The sequence below is a fragment of the Oncorhynchus keta genome, unplaced genomic scaffold (assembly GCF_023373465.1).
Source record: "Oncorhynchus keta strain PuntledgeMale-10-30-2019 unplaced genomic scaffold, Oket_V2 Un_contig_7055_pilon_pilon, whole genome shotgun sequence".
Taxonomy (NCBI): domain Eukaryota; kingdom Metazoa; phylum Chordata; class Actinopteri; order Salmoniformes; family Salmonidae; genus Oncorhynchus; species Oncorhynchus keta.
This window is the reverse complement of record NW_026289228.1, coordinates 4433-17410: the sequence shown is the minus strand read 5'-3', so window position 1 is coordinate 17410 and position 12978 is coordinate 4433. Positions and strand designations below refer to the sequence as shown.

Below are 12978 nucleotides of genomic sequence, written 5' to 3'. Positions count from 1 at the left end.
GATTAATATACAGGGTAACAGTGTTCTAGATGAATATACAGGGTAACATGTTCTAGATTAATAAAAGGGGTAACAGCGTTCTAGACATATAGGTAACAGTGTTCTAGATTAATATACAGGGTAACAGTGTTCTAGATTAATATACAGGTAACAGTGTAATTAATAAACAGTGATTCTATACAGACTGTTCTAGATTAATATACAGGGTAACAGTGTTCTAGATTAATATACAGGGTAACAGTGTTCTAGATTAATATACAGGGTAACAGTGTTCTAGATTAATATACAGTGTAACAGTGTTCTAGACTAATATACAGGGTAACAGTGTTCTAGATTAATATACAGGGTAACAGTGTTCTAGAGACTACAGGGTAACAGTGTTCTAGACTAATATACAGGGTAACAGTGTTCTAGATTAATATACAGGGTAACAGTGTTCTAGATTAATATACAGGGTAACAGTGTTCTGATTAATATACAGGGTAACAGTGTTCTAGACTAATATACAGGGTAACAGTGTTCTTAATATACAGGGTAACATTAATATACAGGGTAACAGTGTTCTAGATTAATATACAGGGTAACAGTGTTCTAGATTAATATACAGGGTAACAGTGTTCTAGACTAATATACAGGGTAACAGTGTTCTAGATTTATACAGGGTAACAGTGTTTAATATACAGGGTAACAGTGTTCTAGACTAATATACAGGGTAACAGTGTTCTAGATTAATATACAGGGTAACAGTGTTCTAGATTAATATACAGGCTAACATACAGGGTAACAGTGTTCTAGATGTTGTTCTAGATTAATATACAGGCTAACAGTGTTCTAGATTAATATAGGCTATCTACAGGGTAACAGTGTTCTAGATTAATATAAAGCTAACAGAGTTCTAGATTAATATACAGGCTAACAGTGTTCTAGATTAATATACAGGCTAACAGTGTTCTAGATTAATATACAGGCTAACAGTGTTCTAGATGAATATACAGGGTAACAGTGTTCTAGATTAATATACAGGGTAACAGTGTTCTAGATTAATATACAGGATAACAGTGTTCTAGACTAATATACAGGGTAACAGTGTTCTAAGATTTAGATGCAAATTTAGATGCATTTAGATGCAAAGTGGCTGTTCCACTGGATGTCATAAGGTGTATGCACCAATTTGTAAGTCGCTCTGGATAAGAGCGTCTGCTAAATGACTTAAATGTTAAATGTGTTAAATGTTCTAGATTAATATACAGGGTAACAGTGTTCTAGATTAATATACAGGGTAACAGTGTTCTAGATTAATATACAGGGTAACAGTGTTCTAGACTAATATACAGGGTAACAGTGTTCTAGATTAATATACAGGGTAACAGTGTTCTAGACTAATATACAGGGTAACAGTGTTCTAGATTAATATACAGGGTAACAGTGTTCTAGACTAATATACAGGGTAACAGTGTTCTAGACTAATATACAGGGTAACAGTGTTCTAGATGAATATACAGGGTAACAGTGTTCTAGATGAATATACAGGGTAACAGTGTTCTAGACTAATATACAGGGTAACAGTGTTCTAGATTAATAAACGGGGTAACAGCGTTCTAGATTAATATACAGGGTAACAGTGTTCTAGATTAATATACAGGGTAACAGTGTTCTAGATTAATAAACGGGGTAACAGCGTTCTAGATTAATATACAGGGTAACAGTGTTCTAGATTAATATACAGGGTAACAGTGTTCTAGATTAATATACAGGGTAACAGTGTTCTAGATTAATATACAGGGTAACAGTGTTCTAGATTAATAAACGGGGTAACAGCGTTCTAGATTAATATACAGGGTAACAGTGTTCTAGATTAATATACAGGGTAACAGTGTTCTAGATTAATATACAGGGTAACAGTGTTCTAGATTAATAAACGGGGTAACAGCGTTCTAGATTCATATACAGGGTAACAGTGTTCTAGATTAATATACGGGGTAACAGCGTTCTAGATTCATATACAGGGTAACAGTGTTCTAGATTAATAAACAGGGGGTAACAGTGTTCTAGATTAATATACAGGGTAACAGTGTTCTAGATTAATATACAGGGTAACAGTGTTCTAGATTAATAAACAGGGTAACAGAGTTCTAGATTAATATACAGGGTAACAGCGTTCTAGATTAATATACAGGGTAACAGTGTTCTAGATTAATAAACGGGGTAACAGCGTTCTAGATTAATATACAGGGTAACAGTGTTCTAGATTAATAAACGGGGTAACAGCGTTCTAGATTAATATACAGGGTAACAGTGTTCTAGATTAATATACAGGGTAACAGTGTTCTAGATTAATATACAGGGTAACAGTGTTCTAGATTAATAAACAGGGTAACAGTGTTCTAGATTAATATACAGGGTAACAGTGTTCTAGATTAATATACAGGGTAACAGTGTTCTAGATTAATATACAGGGTAACAGTGTTCTAGATTAATATACAGGGTAACAGTGTTCTAGATTAATATACAGGGTAACAGTGTTCTAGATTAATAAACGGGGTAACAGCGTTCTAGATTAATATACAGGGTAACAGTGTTCTAGATTAATATACAGGGTAACAGTGTTCTAGATTAATAAACAGGGTAACAGTGTTCTAGATTAATATACAGGGTAACAGTGTTCTAGATTAATATACAGGGTAACAGTGTTCTAGATTAATATACAGGGTAACAGTGTTCTAGATTAATATACAGGGTAACAGTGTTCTAGATTAATAAAAGGGGTAACAGCGTTCTAGATTCATATACAGGGTAACAGTGTTCTAGATTCATATACAGGGTAACAGTGTTCTAGATTAATAAACGGGGTAACAGCGTTCTAGATTCATATACAGGGTAACAGTGTTCTAGATTAATAAACGGGGTAACAGCGTTCTAGATTCATATACAGGGTAACAGTGTTCTAGATTAATAAACAGGGTAACAGTGTTCTAGATTAATATACAGGGTAACAGTGTTCTATATTCATATACAGGGTAACAGTGTTCTAGATTAATAAACGGGGTAACAGTGTTCTAGATTAATATACAGGGTAACAGCGTTCTAGATTCATATACAGGGTAACAGTGTTCTAGATTAATAAACGGGGTAACAGCGTTCTAGATTCATATACAGGGTAACAGTGTTCTAGATTAATAAACGGGGTAACAGCGTTCTAGATTAATATACAGGGTAACAGTGTTCTAGATTAATATACAGGGTAACAGTGTTCTAGATTAATATACAGGGTAACAGCGTTCTAGATTCATATACAGGGTAACAGTGTTCTAGATTAATAAACGGGGTAACAGCGTTCTAGATTCATATACAGGGTAACAGTGTTCTAGATTAATAAACGGGGTAACAGCGTTCTAGATTCATATACAGGGTAACAGTGTTCTAGATTAATATACAGGGTAACAGTGTTCTAGATTCATATACAGGGTAACAGTGTTCTAGATTCATATACAGGGTAACAGCGTTCTAGATTAATATACAGGGTAACAGCGTTTCTAGACTAATATACAGGGTAACAGCGTTCTAGATTCATATACAGGGTAACAGTGTTCTAGATTAATATACAGGGTAACAGTGTTCTAGATTCATATACAGGGTAACAGTGTTCTAGATTCATATACAGGGTAACAGTGTTCTAGATTAATAAACGGGGTAACAGTGTTCTAGATTAATATACAGGGTAACAGTGTTCTAGATTCATATACAGGGTAACAGTGTTCTAGATTAATATACAGGGTAACAGTGTTCTAGATTAATAAAAGGGGTAACAGTGTTCTAGATTCATATACAGGGTAACAGTGTTCTAGATTCATATACAGGGTAACAGTGTTCTAGAATTGCACTCCTGACATGGTACCAATACTATTCAACATTTTAAATCAGCATTTTGACGATTTGATCCAAAGTGAATCAGCAGAGTCATACTTGATAGAGAAGAGCTGTAATCTATGGAATGTATCAAACGTGGGCCTGTTCAAAAGGTCGTCTTTTGTTCTCCATGGGGGATGACATCATTTCCTCAATGGGAAGCACCGGGAGGCTACACCTCCGCTCAGGTAAAGGTGTGGTACTCCGTGGAAGATTTCTGCTGTTGACTATTGTGTTGAGTGGTAGCTAAACTTCAGGTAAGAATCACTAGAATACATTTATTTTTGCGAGGTTGTTTGGTCTTACGAATAGGACTTAGACGAATGCTGTGTATTGAAGTTCGTTAGAAGTGATTTTCCTCGCTGTTGAAAATGAAATGAAAATGTGATGTGATTGATCTTGCCTGTACTTTATACTGAGATCGACTCGACTGCTGACTACCGTTTTTGATCTCTGGTTCTTTTTGACGTTGCTCTGACGAATTCAAATGTATTCTATTTGTATTTGATAGTATTCTATTGTATTCTATTGTATTTTATTGTATTCTATTGTATTCTATTGTATTCTATTGTATTTTATTGTATTCTATTGTATGCTATTGTATTCTATTGTATTTTATTGTATTCTATTGTATTTTATTGTATTCTATTGTATTTTACTGTATTTTATTGTATTCTATTGTATACTATTGTATTCTACTATATTTTATTGTATTCTATTGTATTTTACTGTATTGTATTGTATTCTATTGTATACTATTGTATTCTATTGTATTATATTGTATTCTATTGTATACTATTGTATTCTATTGTATTATATTGTATTTTACTATATTTTATTGTATTTTATTGTATTTTACTATATTTTATTGTATTTTATTGTATTCTATTGTATTTTACTGTATTTTATTGTATTCTATTGTATTTTACTGTATTTTATTGTATTCTATTGTATTTTACTGTATTCTATTGTATTCTATTGTATTTTTACTGTATTCTATTGTATTCTATTGTATTTTATTGTATTCTATTGTATTTTACTGTATTTTATTGTATTATATTGTATTTTACTGTATTTTATTGTATTCTATTGTATTTTACTGTATTTTACTGTATTCTATTGTATTCTATTGTATTTTCCCCGTTAACTTTTGGTGTTTTAGACTACTGTGCTCTATCACTTTTTAAAACTGTAATATGGTGAGAGAAGTGGCCTATTTCGTAACAATGCCTTTATCTCACCAGATACAGACGTCACTCGTCCACATCACCATTGAAATGGCAACTTTATGGGTAAGATCACTAGTGTGATGCATGCGTTGACAATAAAATAGGCAATTCATATGAATTACCTTTCGGATAACTTTTAAGATAACTTTGTATAAAGCATAAAACAAAAAAAAAATCTACACTGAGCGGACAAAACATTAGGAACACCTGCTCTTTCCATGACGCAGACAGACCAGGTGAATCCAGGTGAAAGATATGGTCCCTTATTGATGTCACTTGTTCAATCCACTTCAATCAGTGTAGATGAAGGGAGCAGACAGGTTAAGGTTAAAAGTTTTTTTTTAAGCCTTGAGACAATTGTGTATGTGTTGCCATTCAGAGGGTGTGTTGCCGTTCAGAGGGTGTGTTGCCATTCAGAGGGTGTGTTGCCATTCAGAGGTGTGTTGCCATTCGAGGTGTGTTGCCATTCGAGTGTGTTGCCATTCGAGGTGTGTTGCCATTCGGTGTGTTGCCATTCAGAGGGTGTGTTGCCATTCCGAGGGTGTGTTGCCATTCCGAGGGTGTTGCCATTCCGAGGGTGTGTTGCCATTCAGAGGGTGTGTTGCCATTCCGAGGGTGTGTTGCCATTCAGAGGGTGTGTTGCCATTCAGAGGGTGTGTTGCCATTCAGAGGGTGTGTTGCCATTCAGAGGGTGTGTTGCCATTCCGAGGGTGTGTTGCCATTCAGAGGTGTGTTGCCATTCAGAGGGTGTGTTGCCATTCAGAGGGTGTGTTGCCATTCCGAGGTGTGTTACCATTCAGAGGGTGTGTTGCCATTCCGAGGGTGTGTTGCCATTCCGAGGGTGTGTTGCCATTCAGAGGGTGTGTTGCCATTCCGAGGGTGTGTTACCATTCCGAGGGTGTGTTGCCATTCAGAGGGTGTGTTGCCATTCCGAGGTGTGTTGCCATTCGAGGGTGTGTTGCCATTCCGAGGGTGTGTTGCCATTCAGAGGGTGTGTTGCCATTCAGAGGGTGTGTGCCATTCAGAGGGTGTGTTGCCATTCCGAGGGTGTTGCCATTCAGAGGGTGTGTTGCCATTCAGAGGGTGTGTTGCCATTCAGAGGGTGTGTTGCCATTCCGGTGTGTTGCCATTCCGAGGGTGTGTTGCCATTCCGAGGGTGTGTTGCTATTCAGGCGGTGTGTTGCCATTCCGAGGGTGTGTTGCCATTCAGAGGGTGTGTTGCCATTCAGAGGGTGTGTTGCCATTCCGAGGGTGTGTTGCCATTCCGAGGGTGTGTTACCATTCCGAGGGTGTGTTGCCATTCCGAGGGTGTGTTACCATTCAGGCGGTGTGTTGCCATTCAGAGGCTGTGTTGCCATTCAGAGGGTGAAAGGGCAAGACAAAATATTGAAGTGCCTTTGAATTGGGAAGTAGGTGCCAGACACACAGGATCGTATGTGTCAAAAAACTGCAACACTGCTGACTTTTTCCACGCGCAACAGTTTCCTGTGTCCACCACCCAAAGGACATCCAGCCAACTGGACACAACTGTTGAGCATTGAGGTCAACATGGGCCAGTATCCCTGTGGAAGTTATTTTGACACTGAGGCTGTTCTGAGGGCAAAAAAGGGTTGCAGCTCTAACATTAGAAAGGTGATCCTAATGTTTTGAACACTCTTGTGTATATAGTAGTCGAGGGATAGGCCACCTCAGTTTTAATAGGCATAAAACAACCTGAAGCTAACAATAGCACAAACCTGTGACTCACGGTTTGTGTGTCTGTATCGCTGGACTATTGAATGACCTGGAAGGTCTCATGGACTCCCCAACCTAATGCAGAGTTTTACTAGTTCTCACGTTGATAGAAGTCGAATGTGACATTGTTTTCATTTGTGAAATTTGAATATAAACTGGTTTATTTTGTGTGCAGACCGGGGAGAGAGGGAGCATCAAGCCCAAGGCAGATTTCAACGCAAAGGATGACTCTGTGGCTCTCAGAAAGGCCATGAAGGGACTAGGTAAAGAATACTGGCCCCTTCTAGAACAGTCTCAGAAAGGCCATGAAGGGACTAGGTAAAGAATACTGGTCCCTTCTAGAACAGACCTGGGTTCAAATACTGGTCCCTTCTAGAACAGTCTCAGAAAGGCCATGGAGGGACTAGGTAAAGAATACTGGCCCCTTCTAGAACAGTCTCAGAAAGGCCATGGAGGGACTAGGTAAAGAATACTGGCCCCTTCTAGAACAGTCTCAGAAAGGCCATGAAGGGACTAGGTAAAGAATACTGGCCCCTTCTAGAACAGTCTCAGAAAGGCCATGGAGGGACTAGGTAAAGAATACTGGCCCCTTCTAGAACAGTCTCAGAAAGGCCATGGAGGGACTAGGTAAAGAATACTGGCCCCTTCTAGAACAGTCTCAGAAAGGCCATGGAGGGACTAGGTAAAGAATACTGGCCCCTTCTAGAACAGTCTCAGAAAGGCCATGAAGGGGCTAGGTAAAGAATAATGGCCCCTTCTAGAACAGTCTCAGAAAGGCCATGAAGGGACTAGGTAAAGAATACTGGTCCCTTCTAGAACAGACCTGGGTTCAAATACTGGTCCCTTCTAGAACAGACCTCGGTTCAAATACTGGTCCCTTCTAGAACAGACCTGGGTTCAAATACTGGCCCCTTCTAGAATAGACCTGGGTTCAAATACTGGTCCCTTCTAGAACAGACCTGGGTTCAAATACTGGTCCCTTCTAGAATAGACATGGGTTCAAATACTGGCCCCTTCTAGAACAGACCTGGATTCAAATACTGGCCCCTTCTAGAACAGACCTGGGTTCAAATACTGGCCCCTTCTATAACAGACCTGGGTTCAAATACTGGCCCCTTCTAGAACAGACCTGGGTTCAACTACTGGTCCCTTCTAGAACAGACCTGGGTTCAAATACTGGTCCCTTCTAGAACAGACCTGGGTTCAAATACTGGCCCCTTCTAGAACAGACCTGGGTTCAAATACTGGCCCCTTCTAGAACAGACCTGGGTTCAAATACTGGTCCCTTCTAGAACAGACCTGGGTTCAAATACTGGTCCCTTCTAGAACAGACCTGGGTTCAAATACTGGTCCCTTCTAGAACAGACCTGGGTTCAAATACTGGCCCCTTCTAGAACAGACCTGGGTTCAAATACTGGCCTCTTCTAGAACAGACCTGGGTTCAAATACTGGCCCCTTCTAGAACAGACCTGGGTTCAAATACTGGCCCCTTCTAGAACAGACCTGGGTTCAAATACTGGCCCCTTCTAGAACAGACCTGGGTTCAAATACTGGCCCCTTCTAGAACAGACCTGGATTCAAATACTGGCCCCTTCTAGAATAGACCTGGATTCAAATACTGGCCCCTTCTATAACAGACCTGGGTTCAAATACTGGTCCCTTCTAGAACAGACCTGGGTTCAAATACTGGTCCCTTCTAGAACAGACCTGGGTTCAAATACTGGCCCCTTCTAGAACAGACCTGGGTTCAAATACTGGTCCCTTCTAGAACAGACCTGGTTCAAATACTGGTCCCTTCTAGAATAGACCTGGGTTCAAATACTGGTCCCTTCTAGAACAGACCTGGGTTCAAATACTGGTCCCTTCTAGAACAGACCTGGGTTCAAATACTGGTCCCTTCTAGAACAGACCTGGGTTCAAATACTGGCCCCTTCTAGAACAGACCTGGGTTCAAATACTGGCCCCTTCTAGAACAGACCTGGGTTCAAATACTGGCCCCTTCTAGAACAGACCTGGGTTCAAATACTGGCCCCTTCTAGAACAGACCTGGATTCAAATACTGGCCCCTTCTAGAATAGACCTGGGTTCAAATACTGGCCCCTTCTAGAACAGACCTGGGTTCAAATACTGGCCCCTTCTAGAACAGACCTGGGTTCAAATACTGGCCCCTTCTAGAACAGACCTGGATTCAAATACTGGCCCCTTCTATAACAGACCTGGGTTCAAATACTGGTCCCTTCTAGAACAGACCTGGGTTCAAATACTGGTCCCTTCTAGAACAGACCTGGGTTCAAATACTGGCCTTCTAGAACAGACCTGGGTTCAAATACTGGTCCCTTCTAGAACAGACCTGGGTTCAAATACTGGTCCCTTCTAGAATAGACCTGGGTTCAAATACTGGCCCCTTCTAGAACAGACCTGGGTTCAAATACTGGCCTCTTCTAGAACAGACCTGGGTTCAAATGCTGGCCTGTTTTAGATCTCTCAAATACTGACCTGTTTTAGATTTCTCAAATACTGGCCTGTTTTAGTACTTCTTAATTCTCCCTAATTCGTGGCGGTGTAGATTGGTTCTATTGTATAGCCAACCAGCCTTGTTGGGATTTGTCTGCAGGTACAAACGAGAAGACCTTAATAGATGTTCTAACTCAGAGGAGTAGTGGTCAACGTCAGCTCATCTGTAAAGCTTACCAAGAAGAAGCCCCTGGCAAGGTAAGAACTCAACTCTTTCTACCAGGGTTAAAACTCTCTCTCTCTCTCTCTCTCTCTCTCTCTCTCTCTCTCTCTCTCTCTCTCTCTCTCGTTCTCTCTCTCGTTCTCTCTCTATTTCTCTCTCGTTCTCTCTCTATTTCTCCCTCTCTCTCTTTCTCTCTCTCGTTGTCTCTCTATTTCTCCCTCTCTCTCGTTCTCCCTCTCGTTCTCTCTCTATTTCTCCCCCCTATCTCTCTCTATTTCTCTCTATCTCTCTCTCTCTCTCTCTCTCTCTCTCTCTCTTTTTCTCTGTGTGTGTGAACTTGTCTACCTGTCTTCCTGTAGACTTTGGTGGAGGACTTAGAAGGGGACAAACCATGGTCACTTTGAGGACCTGCTGGTCGCGCTGGTCACGCCCCCTGCCATCTATGACTGCCAGGAAGTCACCAAGGCCATGAAGGTGACGTTTTCATGTTTTTATTGCCTCCTAAACAAATAATTTCTTTATTTAACTTAATTTGTACTCAACACTAACACCAGACTAATGTGTTGCAGGGAGTTGGGACTAAAGACAGTGTCTTGATAGAAATCTTCGCCACAAGATCCAACAAACAAATGAAAGAGATTTCTGATTGCTATTTAAAACGTAAGAATTGATCAGTGTAATCATTGCTAGGCTCAGTTGTGTGTTTCAACCAATCAATTCAGTACCTGGACGGAGATGACATCATCAGATGATGCTAAGATGATTTGATAGTTGACAAGGAGACAGGTTTACATTGCAACAGATTTTATTTCATAGAAACTGAGAAGAAGTTGACCTTGGACCTGAAGAATGAGACTTCTGGAGAATTTGCTCAAGCTATTCTCATTCTGGCCGAGGTATTGTGAGCCCAATCAAAACGTAGGATCTGTAGTTGCTGTTGTTGTCTATAAAATGGGCCTGTTATAAATCTCTCAATATGGTTTGTCTCTAAACTAAGGGCAAGCGGGATGAAAACACACAAGTGGATGCAGCCAAGGCCAAAGAGGATGCTAAGGTACTGTGAGTTGATGTTTCTCAGGTGTTATGACACAGTTATTAGGTCGCAACATTTATAATGACATTTATAATGACATTTATAATACCATTTATAATACCATTTATAATACCATTAATAACACCATTTATAATACCATTTATAATACCATTTATAATACAATTTATAATACCATTTATAATACCATTTATAATACAATTTATAATACCATTTATAATACCATTTATAATACAATTTATAATACAATTTATAATACCATTTATAATAACATTTATAATAACATTTATAATACCATTTATAATAACATTTATAATGACATTTATAATAACATTTATACATTTTACATTTACATTTAAGTCATTTAGCAGACGCTCTTATCCAGAGCGACTTACAAATTGGTGCATTCACCTTATGACATCCAGTGGAACAGCCACTTTACAATAGTGCATCTAAATCTTTTAGGGGGGTGAGAAGGATTACTTATCCTATCCTAGGTATTCCTTAAAGAGGTGGGGTTTCAGGTGTCTCCGGAAGGTGGTGATTGACTCCGCTGTCCTGGTGTCGTGAGGAGTTTGTTCCACCATTGGGGGCCAGAGCAGCGAACAGTTTTGACTGGGCTGAGCGGGAACTGTACTTCCTCAGTGGTAGGGAGGCGAGCAGGCCAGAGGTGGATGAACGCAGTGCCCTTGTTTGGGTGTAGGGCCTGATCAGAGCCTGGAGGTACTGAGGTGCCGTTCCCCTCACAGCTCCGTAGGCAAGCACCATGGTCTTGTAGCGGATGCGAGCTTCAACTGGAAGCCAGTGGAGAGAGCGGAGGAGCGGGGTGACGTGAGAGAACTTGGGAAGGTTGAACACCAGACGGGCTGCGGCGTTCTGGATGAGTTGTAGGGGTTTAATGGCACAGGCAGGGAGCCCAGCCAACAGCGAGTTGCAGTAATCCAGACGGGAGATGACAAGTGCCTGGATTAGGACCTGCGCCGCTTCCTGTGTGAGGCAGGGTCGTACTCTGGATGTTGTAGAGCATGAACCTACAGGAACGGGCCACCACCGTGATGTTAGTTGAGAACGACAGGGTGTTGTCCAGGATCACGCCAAGGTTCTTAGCGCTCTGGGAGGAGGACACAATGGAGTTGTCAACCGTGATGGCGAGATCATGGAACGGGCAGTCCTTCCCCGGGAGGAAGAGCAGCTCCGTCTTGCCGAGGTTCAGCTTGAGGTGGTGATCCGTCATCCACACTGATATGTCTGCCAGACATGCAGAGATGCGATTCGCCACCTGGTCATCAGAAGGGGGAAAGGAGAAGATTAATTGTGTGTCGTCTGCATAGCAATGATAGGAGAGGAAAATAATTATAATGACATTTATAATAACATTTATAATACCATTAATAACACCATTTATAATACCATTTATAATACCATTTATAATGACATTTATAACACCATTTATAATGACATTTATAATACCATTTATAATGACATGTATAATTACATTTATAATACCATTTATAATTACATTTATAACACCATTTCCATCTCTGTGAAACACATGTCAAATAAATATGTCTTTATTCCCTCCGTCAGACTCTTTACCACGCGGGGGAGAAGAAGTGGGGGACAGACGAGTCCAAGTTCATCGACATCCTGTGTCAGAGAAGCATACCTCAACTCAGACAAAGTAAAGATATCTGACCTCATGCACAACATTGTTGTTGTTATCTTATGTCTGACCTGTGATGTCATGTTTTTGTGTAGCTCTGGTGGAATACAAGAACATCAGTGGGAAGAGTCTGCAGGAGAGCATCGAGGGAGAGATGTCTGGGGATCTAGAGGAGCTACTGGTGGCCATTGGTATTTTAGATTTTTTTTTAACCTTCATTTAACTAGGCAAGTCAGTTAAGAACACATTCTTATTTTCAATGACGGTCTAGGAACAGTGGGGTTAACTGCCTCGTTCAGGGGGCAGAACAACAGATTTGTACCTTGTCAGCTCAACCTTTCGGTCACTAGTCCAATGCTTTATCCACTATGCTACCCTATTCTACTTGGTAAACTACTGCTCAATCACAGCTGTATTCTACTGGGGGCCATTGGTAAACTACTGCTCAATCACAGCTGTATTCTACTGGGGGCCATTGGTAAACTACTGCTCAATCACAGCTGTATTCTACTGGGGGCCATTGGTAAACTACTGCTCAATCACAGCTGTATTCTACTGGGGGCCATTGGTAAACTACTGCTCAATCACAGCTGTATTCTACTGGGGGCCATTTGTAAACTACTGCTCAATCACAACTGTATTCTACTGGGGGCCATTGGTAAACTACTGCTCAATCACAGCTGTATTCTACTGGGGGCCATTGGTAAACTACTGCTCA

At 40.4% G+C, this 12978-nt stretch overlaps 1 pseudogene; it reads left to right on the top strand.

Moving 5' to 3' along the window:
• The first annotated feature begins 4047 nt into the window (after positions 1-4047).
• LOC127926176 (annexin A3-like) lies at positions 4048-12623 on the top strand (annotated as a pseudogene).
• The last annotated feature ends 355 nt before the right edge of the window (positions 12624-12978 follow it).